The sequence below is a fragment of the Oncorhynchus masou genome, chromosome 23 (assembly GCF_036934945.1).
Source record: "Oncorhynchus masou masou isolate Uvic2021 chromosome 23, UVic_Omas_1.1, whole genome shotgun sequence".
Lineage (NCBI taxonomy): Eukaryota > Metazoa > Chordata > Actinopteri > Salmoniformes > Salmonidae > Oncorhynchus > Oncorhynchus masou.
In genome coordinates, this window is record NC_088234.1 from 21,345,282 (window position 1) to 21,362,668 (window position 17,387).

General features: G+C 40.9%; 1 long non-coding RNA gene and 1 pseudogene across 1 annotated transcript; both read left to right on the plus strand.

Annotated features, from left to right (window-relative positions):
- Positions 1-4,109: 4,109 nt before the first annotated feature.
- On the plus strand, positions 4,110-5,095 carry LOC135510561 (uncharacterized). The gene is made up of 4 exons (XR_010451133.1): positions 4,110-4,147; positions 4,431-4,461; positions 4,853-4,887; positions 4,986-5,095. It is a non-coding gene; the product is annotated as an uncharacterized LOC135510561 (long non-coding RNA).
- Positions 5,096-12,616: 7,521 nt separating this feature from the next.
- LOC135510559 (uncharacterized) lies at positions 12,617-17,057 on the plus strand (annotated as a pseudogene).
- The last annotated feature ends 330 nt before the right edge of the window (positions 17,058-17,387 follow it).

A 17,387-nucleotide genomic window follows, 5' to 3' on the forward strand; every position in this document is an offset into this window, starting at 1 on the left:
TAGTTTCCTGAAACAAGTCACATTTTTACAAAAACATACGGAAACTTCCGCCTTTCTCGAATCCTGATTCGAATCATAGCGAGCAGTAGTTTTCCCACAGTTTAAGCTAGCTAGTGTTTGTTGTAGACTAGTGTGTTTTATGAGAGTGAAACACTGTTGCATTTAACCATTAAATCACTGGTTTGTGTGTGTGCTTAATTTGCTAACAATGTTTGCAATGGGAAGTAATAGTTGTACATTAGGATTGGGAAATACTTTTTTGTGTTCTTATGAATGGGACCTACTGGATATTATATCAGAGTGAATGGACTGCTTATTCTTTGGCATCATGCTGTGTGTGACTGCTGTCTTTCTATCTATTTTTGCAAAATGTGCACTCAAAATGAGCTTGGTATTTAAAAAAAAGGATCCCCATTAGCTGTAGCTGGTAGGTATTACGGTCGCTGTCATTTCAGCATTTTGAGCCTGTGAAACACACATCCTGTTATACTCCGGGTGTCGTGGGTGTGGAGTCAAATGCAGGAGACAGAGAGTTCAATGCTGTGCGTCTTTAATAGCACCAACGCACCACAGGGTGCTCACAATAGTTACGTTCCCAAACACAGGGAATCAAAATGTGCAATGAAAAATACACGACCAAGTACTAACACGTACCTCTACAACAGAGCCAAAGGTTACACTGAAATAATCCCGCACAACAACCAGGCAGGCCGGCTGTCTAATAAAGACAGACTAATTAAACATAAACAGGTGCTACCACTAAACATACAAGGAGGGGGAGGAAAGACAATCAGTGGCAGCTAATAGGCCGGTGACAACGACCGCCGAGCGCCACCCGCCCGGGAAAGGGAACCACCCTCGGTCGGACTCGTGACACATCCTGTTGAAACAGCGCTCCTGATGTCTCTTTTGGTGATAGTGTGATAGTGATGGTGTTAGGCTACCATAGGTAGTGTAAGCAATGTGGCTGTTGTTGCTGCTAATGTTAGTGTGGGTGCTATCTCAGTTGTTCTTGATTTTTGAGTTTGGTACAATGTTTTGGAAAATATTTTTCCCCATTTTAAGGCTTAGGTCCAATCGCCATGGTTCGCCACTGCCTTTAAGGTATTGTCACGTCTACTCCCGCTCCACCGCTCTGGGGCTCGATGTCGCTGGTTTACTAACCACCGATCCTGGCAACCCATCATTACGCACAACTGGCAACCATCATTATGCACACCCACTCCCCATCATTAGGCACACCTAGACTTTATCAATACCCTGTTTACTCCCCCTTTATTTAGTCATCAGCTATAGGTTTTCTCTCACGTTCAGTACTGTTCTTTTGTATCTGTTCAGTATTTAACCTCTTGAAACTCCCCATCCCGGATCCGGGATTGTGACTAAGCCTCAGGCTCATTAGCATAACGCAACGTTAACGATTTCTGAAAATCGCAAATAAAATTAAAATAATGCGTTTGCTCTCAAGCTTAGCCTTTTCTTAACATCACTGTCATCTCAGATTTTCAAAATATGCTTTTGAACCATAGAAATTGACTAATTTGTGTAAGAGTATGCAAAGCTAGCATAGCATTTTGTGTAGCATGTAGCACGCAACATTTTCACAAAAGCCAGATAACCAAATAAATAAAATCATTTACCTTTGAAGAGCTTCTGATGTTTTCAATGAGGAGACTCCCAGCCACATACCAGATGCGCAGTGTTTCCTGAAAGCGTCTGTGTGTAGGAGAAATCGTTCCGTTTTCTACATTGCGCCTGGCTACCGAAACGAACCGAAAATGCAGTCACCTACAACGTGAAACTTTTTCCGGATTAACTACATAATATCGACCGAAACATGGCAAACGTTGTTTGGAATCAATCCTCAAGGTGTTTTTTCACATATCTCTTCATTGACATGCAGTTCGTGGAAGCTTGCTTCTCTCTCTGTGCCCCATGGAAAAATACTGGCAGGTGACTTTTGCGCACCAATTTCGGCGCAGGACACCGGGCGGACACGTGGTAAATGTGGTCTCTTATGGTCAATCTTCCAACGATCTGCCTACAAATACGTCACAATGCTGCAGACACCTTGGGGAAACGACAGAAAGGGCAGACTCATTCCTCTTGCGTTCACAGCCATATAAGGAGATCATGAAAGACAGAGCCTCAAAAATCCTTGTCATTTCCTGGATGCCAAGTCAACTTGGTTTTGCCTGAAGCTCACGTTAAAGGGCACGCACAGAGAAGATATTTGTATTTCTGGACACGTCAGAGTGTTTTCTTTCGAACAGTAGCAATTATATGCATAGTCGAGCATCTTTTTGTGACAAAATATCTTGTTTAAAACGGGAACGTTTTTCTTCCAAAAATGAAATAGCGCCACCATAAGTGTAAGAGGTTAACTCACCTTCTGTACCTGCTTTCTCACTCCAGGCGTATACGTTCCAGGTATACTATGGGTCAACTGCAACACACTGCTCCTGCCAATTGCAAGAGTTCCTAAATTCAGTGATCTATTGGTGCAGTCAAAAGAGTGCCCATATTGGCAAACCACCACCAATTCCAGCCAATAGTTAGCCACTCCAGGAGGTCCTTCTGCCCACGACAATAAATAAACCCAACTGTGAGGAGAATCTCGCAGTGAGAACTGATTTAGATGTCGAATATCTACTGAAATCCAGACACTTTTCAAATTGTATTACTTTAAAGTGGACAAAATATGTTTGACCAACTGTATGTTTGATCAATTATGACTATTTAAAAGTCTGCCAATCTCTATGATGTTAAACTACACTCAACAACAAGAAATTCTCTCTATCAAACCAAATGCAAGAGTGGAACATCAGTGGTTGGTGATAAGATGATTTGTATCTGTGGTCATTGTATTCAGCTATGGTTATCATTATGTCCCGCCCATAATCACAACTTACTTTCATCTCTTATTTGAAGATTCAGTCCTTCATTCATGGTCTGGCAGTGTAGATCTAAACACAGAATGGAACGCATATATATACCAGCTCTCGTCCTCTACGGCTTCTGTAAGTGACTGTATCTTCAGTTCAGATTTTGTGATTCATCAATAGATTTGGTCTCTCACATAGTTGTGACGTTTTACTCACAACTCTTTCTTAACTTTTGTTCTCTCTCTTTCAGATCTGACCCGTGTTGTGTGTGTCTCTCCGCCACCCTTAATGGTGGTACATTCAGGAGAAAATGTCACCCTGCAGTGCATCAATGTCCTTAAAACACATGGACATGTTGGCTGGTTCAAGCAAGTCAACGGCTCAGAGCCGCTGTGCATCACGTCTATGTGGAGCTCCTTGCCAACTGTTCAACATCAAAATGGATTTCAGGACAATCATATGAAAATGGTCATGACCAACATAACGATCTTTCTCACAATCACAGAGGTGGAAGTAGCTGATTCTGGTCTGTACTTCTGTGGAATGTTGGATAACTATTTAATCTTCACCAATGTGACTGTCCTGAAGGTCCAAGGTAATCATTTCAATAAATTGGCAGCTATGAAGCACAAACATTTATCTAATGCACAAACATTTATCCTAGGTATCAGATATAATTTTGACTTAATGTTGGAGATACAATACTATCTAGTATTACAGTTTGAATAACAGTAGAATATTTAACTCACCTAATTGTTCAAAAGGTCACAAAGATTATGACAAGGACTCTACAGAGCACCATGAAGAAGGTATATTCATTCTGTAATTTTAAGTGAGAATCTTTGAGAAATGAATTGATATGATGTACCATGAAAGTACCACAGAATAGAAATGAGTCTGAGTCTGCACAACTCTGCGTGGACCTTGGATCAAGAGAGACGCTCAAGTGTTTTAGTACTATATCTCTTTACACAATGATAAAAATAATCATGGCCTCTAAACCTTCAAGCTGCTTACTGGACCCTATTCCAACTAAACTACTGAAAGAGCTGCTTCCTGTGCTTGGCCCTCCTATGTTGAACATAATAAATGACACCAAATGCACAACCATTTATTCTAGGTATATGATATATTTTGACTAAATGTTAGAGATACAATACTATCATATCCCAGTTTGAATAACAGTAGAATATTTAACTCACCTAATTGTTCATAAGGTCACAAAGATTATGACAAGGACTCTACAGAGCTCTATGGAGAAGGTATGTTCATTCTGTAATTTTAAGTGAGAATCTTTCATAAATGTATTAACATGATATACCATGAAAGTACCACAAAATAGAAACTAAGTATAACAGCATCGTATAGCGACCTGATAATTCTCTATTGGTAGCAAACGGGGTAGAAGTTTTTATAGTTCTGAATCTAATTTAAATCTGTTTTGTAATAGAGGAAGATGAAACCATGAACCTCTTCCTACTGGTTGTAATCCTGAGTGTTGTAACTGCTGTTATATTGATAATCATCCTCATCCTGGTCCTCAAGGGCAGAAGAGATGCAAACAGACTAAACACAGGTATGGAGCCCATTTCATATGGTGCCTGCTATTAACTACACGTACATAGAAAATGTTTCACATGACATATTGCAGGTGATATATTTCAGGGGTAGGCAACCCTGGTCCTGGAGTGCCGCAGAAACATCATGTTTTTAGTTTAACTGACCTGGAAGACTAGGTGTGTTGAATTTAGGAAATCAATGAACTGATCAATTAGCTCAGTTAGGAAGGTGTGGTGCTTATTTGGAACCAAATCCTGCAATACCTGTGGCACTCCAGGAACAGGGTTGCCTACCCCTGACAAACTATATACTGAGAATTGAAAGAGTCAGTAAAAGTTATATTGTGAACACTACAATGGAATGATCAGTTGATATCTTCTCTCATCTCTGTTTTATATCATATTCAGGACCCGACTCGCAACGACAACTACAAAATGATCAGGTAAATGCTATTTGTTCAGTGAAATCATTTTGAAAATATAAGCAATTCAGAAACAGTGTAAATTATAATTGTATGTTATGGTGTTTCTAAATGTACAGAACCAAGATCCTGATGCACTGAATTATGCTGCCCTGAATTTCACCTCCAAGAAAAAGGAGAGAAGAGGAGAGAAGGCGCTGGACTCCCATGTAGTGTATGCTGTTACAAGATGACAAAGTGGAGGATGGAGAGGAGGACAAGTGGTTTGCCATATCTTTGAATACAAGTTTAATTCTTCCTCTATTGTATGTGTAGTTAAATCAAATGTATTGAAATGTAAATCAGTAAATATCTCTGTAGTTTCTGTACATTGTACCTCAGGGCTTCTGTAGCCCTCTTCCACTCTGTTAGGCCACACAGTTCAGTGGTACAGGGGTAGTTAGAGAGGGGGAGTTAGACTCAAACCACAACTGTGTCATGGCCACAGAGGAGTAGTTGCCTCTTTTGGCCTCTCTTAGCTTAGTTCTCTGTTGTGTTTATTAGTGATTTGGTTATTCTTTAATAAGTTGGCCGTAAAGGACAAAGTACCCAGCATTGGACAACTGTATTATATTGATTACTTAATAAAAATTAGATCACAGCCACCTTTTCTGAAAAGCAGCTAGTTGCCTTATATGGAGAATAATATTCGGAGTCTGGGGTAGAGGAAGGGCCTGTGAGAAACGCGTCACTTCCTGTGGTGTGAGTGACAGGGAGGAGCAGCTCAGTGATGAGTGAGACCTGCTGAGGTGAACATCACTGGGCCTCTCTGTACAGAGGCGGGTCTTAATCCTCTCTGCAGACTCTCATTTGATGCATTCGCTGCAGACGCTACATCCTCGGCCTGTGGTTAGTGTCACATCGCTGGTATAAACAGGGATGGAAAACAACTCGGCCTGTGGTCGAAGTCACCTCGCTGCTATGAAAAGTGATGAAAAAACAAACACCTCATACAAAGATCTCTGTGGTCAGAAGTTTCCACTGCCGTGAATTGACTTACATTAATCTGAAGAGTTTTATATTTAATCAACAAACTATGTTAAATTGTTACTCGATTAAATTAAATGTTTTACCTTTATTTAGTCAGTCAATTAAGAACAAGTTCTTACCTTCAATGACAGCCTAGGAACAGTGGGTTAACTGCCTTTTCAGGGGTCAGAACAACAGATTGGCACCTTGTCAGCTCAGGGATTTGAACTTGCAACCTTTTGGTTACTAGTCCAACTCTCTAACCACTAGGCTACCTTGCCCCCCTGGTTCATGTAACAATTAACTCATTAGGATTTAGGGCACCATGGAAGAAGTTGTTTAATGATTAAACTCCAGAAGATATATGTTATATAACAATAACAATCAATTATTAATCATTACCTCACATCAGTGTCATTCTGAACAGTCGTAACCTTCTTGGATCTGCAAGAACCACAGCTTTACTCATCATTCAGTACTACACAGATTGGTTGAATCATGTATTTACTAACTAAGTAATAACACAGAACACAAATACACACTTACACGAGACAAAGGTCTCTAGCGGACTGACAAGATATGATGGCTTATTCCACAGAGATGGAGACGCGTGTGTGGAAAATAGAGAGAAAAAGAAAAAGGGACATTTATTGTGGATACATTCTAGGACTGTCCTCATGTTAATCATATGCCTTGCATATGAACCGTCACCCGTTCGGAATAAGAAAATAATTTATGTACTTACGTGTTGAATGCTGTTCGTTCGTCATTTATTTCCGTCGGAACCAAATCTTCTCGGAAAGATGTTTACGTGCTCTGATTGTCCACCAGAGGTCACAATTTCCTTCTTCTTAGTTGTCCGGTCTCCAATGAGCTGTTTACTAAGAACAGCGACTTAGCCGTACCAGTGAATGTCTGAGAGGGGAGTTTTTGGAAGTTGCAGTTTTTGGCTGCAAAGGCATTCCTTTGGTTGAAACTAAAAGGGTAGAGCGAGAAAGTTTCCCCCTCCAGAGATTTACAGCAGGGTATGAATATTGACCATCCAGCAGCTCCCCGTCTCCCCTCTGGGGAGAGACAGAGGCCTGGTTACTGTCACCAGCCACCCCCCTAACCCCCCCCCACACACACACACACACACACACACACACACACACACACACACACACACACACACACACACACACACACACACACACACACACACACACACACACACACACACACACGCACACACACACTCCACCAGTCTGATCTGACCCATTCTGATCCAGTCATGACATTATATAGCTGACAACATTTTCACTTTAACTAATTTGTATTCATTATTACAGGAAAATAGAATTACAACAAGATCGTAATTTACAAGTTAATGGCGAGCTAATTACAGAAAATAGCTTAAGGTGGTGAGTGTGACTAAATAAAAGCAAGGCATTATACTGAATAATTTTATAACTTGGTCACTGTCTCGTTGGCCTAAATGTATATCCTAATTTGACTTTGGTGAAGATCATGTTGTTCTTCACATTGCCATCTCTGGTAAACACAACCCCCACCTGTGGACCCCCACCTGTGGACGTTGGGCCCTCATACCACACTATATCAACTAAAATCGAGGTTTATTTGTCACATACAGAAGGTGTAAACTGTACAGTAAAATGGTTACTTGCATATTGGCGTCTTTTGTTTACACACAGCCAGCTAGATAGCTAAACAATGTACCATAATCCTAGCTCATAATGCTACTACCCTGCATGAATCTAGGTAGTTAAAGCTAACCAACGAGATTCAATGATATCTAGCTAGCTAACATTCGGCTATAACTAGCAATGCAAATGGCTCTGAATAATATTACTACACAGATCATATACATAATGTTAGCTAGCGAGCCACTTAACATTAGCTAGCTAGCTAACAGAATGGTTTAACTTGCAATGAAAACTACTTTCTAACAAAATTAGAAATGTATAATATCTGAAAATGTAGCGAATCAGACTCTCTTACCCGTATGCATGGATGAAAGCTTCTCCCTCTCTGTCACGGTCCCCATGGTTTCCCGTAGTTTTAAGAAATAATCCGGAGACATGTGTTTTATACAACAGCATTTGTGTTTACTCTTTTCAACTCCCCCTGCATTATCAAACGCCTGAATTTTTTCCATCTCCTTAGCTATCATACTCTGCTTCCACCGGGCATTCCACTGATTCCAAAGCTCGTTCCTCCTCACACTGAGCAGCTCAAATTATAGTCAGAAGCACGCTACATGGGAGACCAATCCGAAATCATCTCTCGACAGGTCCAGCCCATCCAATATCTCAGACAAATCATGGCTAGTGGGAAGATTCCTGTCTTTTTCTGTGGTTAAACAAACTACACTCATAATGTAACCATTTTATTTTGCAGTTACAGACGGCATACAAGTTTGTTATTAAGACAAAAAAAAGTTTGCATATTCCAGAAGGCATTTCCGCCAAAAAAAAAGCATTTTAATGTAAAAAATAGTTTACTTTAATTTGCTTCTATTGTGAAGTAGTAAGGCGACATACACCTCGTTTACCAGAATGAGTCACATTTTTTTTTAAACATATGGAAAATTCCGCCTTTCTTGAAGGCCGACAGGTCTCTATGCAATAGCGAGCAGTAGTTTTCCCACAGTCTAAGCTAGCTAGTTGCTGCTTTAGCAGGTGTTATCAGAGAGGATGTTGATGCTAATTCGTGTTTCAAGATGAACTTCGAAAAAGAAGTTGTCAAAATTATCATGATCTGGTGAGTAGAACAGTTATTTTGGGGCGGCAGGGTAGCCTAGTGGTTAGAGTGTTAGACTAGTAACCAAAAGGTTGCAAGTTCACATCCCTGAGCTTTCAAGGAAAAAATCTGTCGTTCTGCCACTGAAAAGGCAGTTAACCCACTATTCCTAGGCTGTCATTGAAAATAAGAATTTGTTCTTAACTGACTTGCGTAGTTAAATAAAGGTTAAAACAAAAATGCAGCTTGCTGTTGTAAGCTCTCTCTTTGAATATAATGTTAGTTTGAATTTTTTTTGCATTTAACCTTTAGATCACTTGTTAGTGTGTGTGCTTAATGTGCTCACCATGTTTGCAATGGGAAGTAATAGTTGTACATTTCGATTGGGAAATGTTTAGCCTAATGGTTTTGTTTTTTTGTTCTTATGATTGGGACCTACTGGCTTATTATGTCAGAGCGAATGGGCTGCTTATTCTATAACATCATGCTGTGTGTGACTGCTGTCTTTTGATCAGACTATGTGTTTTACAGAAAGTGCGCTCCTACAGGGAGTGAAATAGTAGGAATTATGGTCGCTGTCGTTTCAGCATCCCGAGCCTGTCAAACTCACACCTTTTGATGTGAGCTTGACTGGCTATCAGAGGGTCCTACCACGGGTTGTCACAGTGAGCCTGCCCACCAGCCTCCCCAGCCTTCCGCCCAGGTCAGCGATGCCCGACTGTCCCTTCCAGATAAATATGACGGTACTCCATCAAAATGATGTGGCTTCCTGCTCCAGTGCTCCCTCTATTTTGGCTATCAGACAGGAGTCCCCATTACCACGAAGTCCAAGGTTGCCACGCTCATTTCCCTGCTGACCGGACAGGCGCTGGATTGGGCTACGGCTGTCTGGGAGAGAAGAGAGGAGGAACTGGGTTCCTATAAGAGATTCATGGCTCTGTTCAGATTGGTCCTCGACCATCCTACAGAGAGCAGAGAGGGAGGTGAGCAACTTTCCCATCTCCAGCAGGGTGCCCAGACCACTGCTGAGTATGCCCTCACCTTTCAGACTGTGGCAGCCTCCAGTGGATGGAATGAACCGGCGCTCCACATTCAATTCCGCAGTGGACTGCGCAACGAGGTCCAGACACAGTTGACATGTCGAGATCAAATCAAAAAAATATATATAGCCCTTCGTACATCAGCTCAAAATGCTCAAAGTGCTGTACAGAAACCCAGCCGAAAACCCCAAACAGCAAGCAATGCAGGTGTAGAAGCATGGTGGCTTGGAAAAACTCCCGAGAAAGGCCAAAACCTAGGAAGAAACCTAGAGAGGAACCAGGCTATGAGGGGTGGCCAGTCCTCTTCTGGCTGTGCCGGGTGGAGATTATAGCAGAACGTGGCCAAGATGTTCAAATGTTCATAAATGACCAGCATGGTCAAATAATAATAAGGCAGAACAGTTGAAACTGGAGCAACAGCACGGCCAGGTGGACAGGGAACAGCAAGGAGTCATCATGTCAGGTAGTCCTGGGGCATGAACACTCCACACAGCCTACCCCACCACTCTGAGGCATCCACATGGTCCTAAAGCACAAAGTCAATATTTGTGTATCACATTGTAATGACAAAACTGGGGGGACAAAAATGCAATTTCAGAATGTATTTTATGCATTCTATGACCCCCGTCCTCCCGTCCCCAGTGAAAGTTGTGCCCTTGCCCATCATGAGGATGCTACAACCTAGCCTATGAATGAAAGTTTACAATGTAGGTGCACACAGGTCGAGTTAACATTTTGAGTTGACAGACAGTGACAGATGGACACAGTGACACATTCAATACCGCCTTGTACACTTCCTGCCTGCATCTAGCTGATCTAGGGTGCAATCATCAGTACAACAGTTGCAAACTAGAGTTTCTATTGGACAAATTCAGGTATGTTTATCCCTGTTTCGTTGCATTTACTTCCGTTTAACAAATGTTTAACAAAGCAGTATAGCACTTACACCAGCGGGCCAGGTGGCAATAAATTAGTAAAACCAAAAGCTTACCTTGACTTGGAATAGTTCCAGTGTTGTGTTGGATAGTCATAGCCTGCTAGCTAACATACCATACCTCTGTTTGAGCAGAGTGTTTGAGTAGGCTAAACTAGCTAGCTGCATTTGCTAGCTAAGTAAGTGAAACTGAAAAAAAAAATGGCAAATCTCTATCTCTCTCTTGTTTCTCCTTCATTTTGGAATAAATGTATTTGTTCATAACTGTCCAACTATTGTCTTCCTCTCTCTCTCTTTGAATCAACTACTCACAACATTGTATGCACTGCAGTGCTAGCTAGCTGTGGCTTATGCTTTCAGTACTAGATTCATTCTGTGATCCTTTGATTGGGTTGACAACATGTCAGTACATTTTTTTTTTTTACCTTTATTTTACTAGGCAAGTCAGTTAAGAACAAATTCTTATTTTCAATGACGGCCTAGGAACAGTGGGTTAACCTGTTCAGGGGCAGAACGACAGATTTGTACCTTGTCAGCTCGGGGATTCGAACTTGCAACCTTTCAGTTACTAGTCCAACGCTCTAACCACTAGGCTACCCTGCCGCATGCTGCAAGAGCTCTGATAGGTTGGAAGACGTCCTCCAGGAGTTGTCAGTTACTGTGTAAGTCTATAGAAGGGGGTGAGAACCATGAGCCTCCTAGGTTTTGTATTGAAGTCAATGTACACAGAGGAGGACGGAAGCTAGCTGTCCTCCGGCTACACCATGGTGCTACCCTACAGAGTGTTGTTGAGGCTACTGTAGATCTTCATTGCAAAATATTGTATTTTAATCAATTATTTGGTGATGTGATTATATTTAGTATAGTTTTATATAAAAATTATACTTTTTAAATGTTTTAACATTTTTATTTTTATGAAATTCACTAAGGATGATGATTTTTACTTCCTCTTCTGAGTAGCCTCCACTGGTAGCTCTGAATCTGAGTAACAAGAAAAACAGGTTGAGAAGACATTGAAGCAACATGAAAGAAGATGAATGTGATTAGATGAATAAAGCATTCAACAATAATAAATGATTTAGGCCATACTCAGGCATCTTTAAGTTGTAGTGTTGAAACATGTTTTCTATTCTCGTGCCACTAACACCCCCTTACACACACAGGAACCTATTTACAGGTACTCTGTGGTCTGTGATGAAAACAAGATGAGGATAGGTCTACTCTTTGTTAGGGCCTGCTGGCCTGTTGCATGCATGACCCTTCTCTCGCTCTTTTTCTATTTCTGTGGTTTTCAGCCAGATGTCTCAGAATCCTTAGTTCACTCATGCTGTTGACTATACTTACTCTTCCAGTTGACAATTATAGCTACAATTAATCAACTGTTTTAATGAGGCAGCATATCGATACCAAGTCAACTGAAATCTGTGAAAAAACACAATGAGTTGTGTATTAGGTCATTTGACGTAGAGATCAATACAGTATGCTCAATCAAACACTATCCCTGATTATCAGTGTGATGTTAGATGACTAGAACCATGGACATATTCAATAACAATGTCATAGGAGGGCATTCAAACTATCTTGTCATTTGAGTGTAAATTCTGAAGGGTAGATCACAAAAATAAAACTACTGTATTGTATTTGCTGTGTTTGTCATGTTTTTTTAGATGTGTTTAGTGAGGTGAAGTGACTGATAGAAGGCCTAGTGGAAGACAGTGTCATAGCATGCATGTTCAAAACCAGGTCACAAATTTGAGTCCCTTAGACAACAGCAGCTGCAGTGATAAAGATTGAGGGAAACCGTGTTTCAAAAATCAGTGCTCAATTTGTACATATCTAATTTATGAGACTCTACATCTAGGACAATTCTGGGACTCTGAACTGTAGAAGATACACGTAAAGACCACACTCATGCCTGAGTGAGGCGTTAACAAAAATGATGCGGTCCAGTTCGACCAATCACCTGTAACTCCATTGTTGAAGCGTTGTCTACATGGGTGGACTCTTTCCACACAAGACCCAAGTTGTGAAGAGCTGACAACTTTAAAGATGATCACACTGTGTCTGATCTTTCCACTTCTCGTAGAGATGGGTAAGTCAATCTTATACATTTTATATTTCTTGATTTGGAGACACAAAGTATCCCATTATTGTTCTACGGACACTATGACAATCCAACGTTGTATTTAAGGTATGTAACAGCTAATATAGTTTCATGTTCTCTAGTTCATGGAGTAGCTGGGACTGAGTCCTCATCCATCAGTCAGAAGAATGGTCTCATGTCAGCCAACGTTGGAGACACAGTGGTTTTACGTTGCTTCAACAAAGGCGACGTGAGAATAATGTTCTCCTGGTACAAGCAAAGTTTTGGAAATATTCCTCAGCTCATCTCAACCATCTTTAAGTATGGCACGAATGCAACATTTTACCAGGAGTTTAAGAATAACCCTCGCTTCACAGTGGAAGGTGGCCAAGGGAAAAATAATCTAATGATCGCAGACGTGGAACTCTCTGATACAGGCACATACTACTGTGGAAGTGCTTATGGAAACAATTTGGAATTTGGACAAGGAGTCATTCTCATCATAAAAGGTAAAGAGAAAGTCATGATTATTATTTACTTTTTGTAAATCCGAATTTACAGATATACAGTGAAAATATGAGGTATTCTCAGATGAGATCTATTGAATAAATGTTGAGTTACAACACTTGCCACAGGGATATTCTAGAGATGAAATAGTTTTTTTTGGCCTTCTTGTCAGGATCAGATTCCAGAAATATGACTATACTTCAGCAGCCTGTGTCTGAGTCAATCCAGCCAGGAGACTCTGTGACTCTGAACTGTACAATACACACTGAGACCTGTGCAGGAGAACACAGTGTCTATTGGTTCAGACATGGCTCAGGAGAATCCCATCCAGGAATCATTTACACCCATGGAGACAGGAGTGAACAGTGTGAGAAGAGCCCTGAGGCTGGGTCTCCTACACAGAGCTGTGTCTACAACCTCCCCAAGCGGAACCTCAGCCTCTCTGATGCTGGGACTTACTACTGTGCTGTGGCCTCATGTGGGGAGATACTGTTTGGGAACGGGACCAAGCTGGATGTTGAAGGTAGACTACATTTCCTAATGTATTAAGCTATTATTAAAAATACAAACATTACGGTTAATTATTGATTTGCGGTATCGACTACTTACCGTAGCAATATAGTGGAGGGATACAGTATACACTGAGTATACCAAACATTAGGAACATCTTCCTAATGTTGATATTTAAATGTCCCCCCAACTCCCCTCCACCTTTTGCCCTCAGAACAGCCTCAATTAGTCAGTGCATGGACTATACAAGGTGTTGAATGCGTTCCACAGGGAAGCTGTCCCATCTTGACTCCAATGCCTCCCAGAGTTGTCTCAAGTTTGCTTGATGTCCTTTGGGTGTTGGACCATTGTTGATACACACAGGAAACTGTTGAGTGTGAAAAACCCTGCAGCATTGCAGTTCTTGACACAAACCGGTGCACCTGGCACCTACTACAATATCCCATTCGGCACTTAAATATTTTGCCTTGCCCACTCACACTCTGAATCACACAATCCATGTCTCACTTGTTTCAAGGCTTAAGAATCCTTCTTTAACCTATCTGCTCCCCTTCATCTACACTGATTGAAGTGGATTTAACAAATTACATCAATACGAGATCATAGCATTCACCTGGTCAGTCTTGTAACGTCTGCGACCAACTCACACTCCCAAACACTTAGCTTCCGAAACGCAGCCCACTTTCCAGCTCACTCTCAAGATCCCAATCACCGGAATTCTATTCACCTGTTCACACACCTGCATGTCATCATCCCACACTATTTACTTCAGTTCCCTGCAACCCATCACTGTGAGGTATTGTTTGTTTTGAGACAAACTTCTTTTGGAGTGCTGGTTTTTTCTCGTCCTGCGCTCCTCCAGTGTATGATAGTTTTTGCCTGCCTGACTCACGACGCCTATTCCCTGTCTGTACTGTTGCCATTTTGTACCAACCGTGTATGACCTTCTGCCTGCCCCTGGACCCAGCTACCTGCCTCCTCCCATAGTTCCTCCCAATAAACACCTGCTACACTCTGTGCTTGAAACCAGCTCTCTCTCCTACCGTGTGCATTACAAGTCTATGGCATTTAAAGATCACTTTTATTATTCAGATTGTGGCGTTGATCCACAGATGGAAATGCTGGTCCTTCTCTCCATCATAAGATCTGGAATTCTCCTCTGCTGTCTGATCATCATAATCATCGTCTATATCACCAGGAAATAGATAAAGATAAGACCAGTGTCAATAGACTAGAGATGGGTTTTGGAATAAAGTTGGAGATATTGTATCATCGCTATGCATTGCAAATGATGATTAACTGAGATTGCTTTGTTGCTCGTATTGCATTTGAATTTTTTTTGCCTGTGACTTTTAATTAAATTGAGCATCATCATCCTTGCTTATGCTGTATGTGTTAATTGATTGAACTGCTCACCTGAAAACCATGTGTACAGAATGTGCCTTCTTTTTGCATGAATAAATATAAATTTTAACAACTGATACGGACTAAAATAGAATTCTTCCTTCTCTTGTGTTCTGTACATACAGTATGTCTGTATGAATGTTTGTCCAGAGGGCTTCTGCAGACAAAACCTACTATTACCATGTTGAACACACCCACTCATCATGCACTCAGTGAGCTGTCCACAGGTACCTGAACACGGCCTAATGTGAGCTCAAAATGACGCCGTCTCTATGCTTTGGACAGGCCTGGTTGGCCTTGACTCACTATGTAGGATATCTATGTGGTCTCAGTGTGTTTTCTCTCATGTTTACATTGTTGATCATGACCATGACAATTAGAAACACAGTCCACTGACATACTTCATGCTATATAGCCTCTATCTATCACATGGGCCAGTTTCCCAGACACAGATCATGACTAGTATGAAAAGAATGCTATATTTTACCATGACTTTAAGGGTAACCCTCGTGTCTCGGTGGAAAGCGGCAATGGAATAAACCACCTAAAGATCTCAGACGTTGTAAGGGGTGTGTGTTGGTAGCAGGGAAGTCAGGCGCAGGATGAATTTGGTATAAACGCAGTTGTTTAATAAATGCTGACAAAACTCCAAAACAACCAAAATGTACAAAATTACAAAGTGAGTACAAAACCCATCAGACACGAACACTAAATAGCACATCACATACAATCAAAACAATCTCCGACAAGGACATGAGGGGAAACAGAGGGTTAAATACACAACATGTAATTGATGGTATTAGAACCACGTGTGAAGGAAGACAATACAATATGGTGGAATTTGGAGGATACATTCTTATTGTAAAAGGTACAAAATTCACATTTAGAGAGAAAATAACTAGTTACTTATGGACTGCAACTGAGGGAACATCTTGAGCACTTTTTCCACTTTACCGTCTGGATACAATGATACTGAATACAAAATGATGTATTTGCATAATCAAATATTATTTTATGTATTCAACATATGTTTAGTTAAGACCCAAACATATATTTACTGACATTATAACCTTCTTATCAGGTTCAGGATCCAGAAACACCACCGTTGTACAGCAGCCTGTGTCTGAGTCAGTCCAGCCTGGAGACTCTGTGACTCTGAACTGTACAATACACACTGAGACCTGTGCAGGACAACAGTGTTCTCTTGAGGTCCCCAAGAGGAACCTTAGCCTCTCTGATGCTGGGACTTAATGCTGTGCTGTGGCCTCAAGTGGGAAGATACCATTCGGGAACGGGACTAGGCTGAAGATCAAGAGTAGGTGATTCATCTTACAAGTTTGTTCATATCTATTGTATAATATACTATGTTAAACTGTACACAGTACTAGTTATTTATATCACATAAGAAAACATGTAACCATCCTTGAAGTTACTATACTTCAAGCACAATATTTATTTTCACAGACAATGGAGCACCCCTCTTCTCTCGGTGTATTGACTGAGCCCAACGTTTGGTCTCTCGTTCATTCTGATCATTGTCCTTGGTAGCATCATGTACAAGATGAACAAGAGCAAGTGTCTGCAGTATAGAGGTAAGAGAAGTCCATACCAATGAAATCAATGAGGTATGTGACAGGTAAAGTCCTTCATAGAAGTTATGTATCTGTAATGGGAAAATATATCTTTGTCTTTCTTTTCAGGATCCGTCTCTCAGACAAAAGGTCCAGCAGTCTCTTCTTCAGATACAGGGGTAAGCAGAATTCCTGATGTTGCATTACCATAAAAAGTTTAAAGATTTACATATAGTAATATTCTCCCTCCATTTCTTAATTGTTCTTCACAGGCCCAAGATGCAGACCATCTCCTTTATGTAGATATGAATCTAAACAACAAGAAAAAAAACTCTAGAAGACAGAGGAGCAACATGGAGGAAGAGACGGTGTACTCTGGGATCAGACAGTAGAACAATAAATCAGATGTCCATAAAATTCAGGAGCTGTTAGTTAACTGTCTTTCTTTGTTATTGTAACTGTAGCTACGAATAATTTAATTCATTAATTCTCTGCCATTTGATATTGACTTGATTGTGATACGATGAATAAATAACAGTAATGAAGACAAAGGATGTTGAATGTATTTATTTGGGCCATACTCAGGCATCGTTAAGTTGTAGTGTTGAGAAGTGTTGAGAACCTATTTACAGGTACTCTGTGGTCTGTGATGAACACAAGATGAGGATGTGATCATGCTTGGTTAGGACCTGCTGACCTTTTGCACACAAGGACTTTGTCTC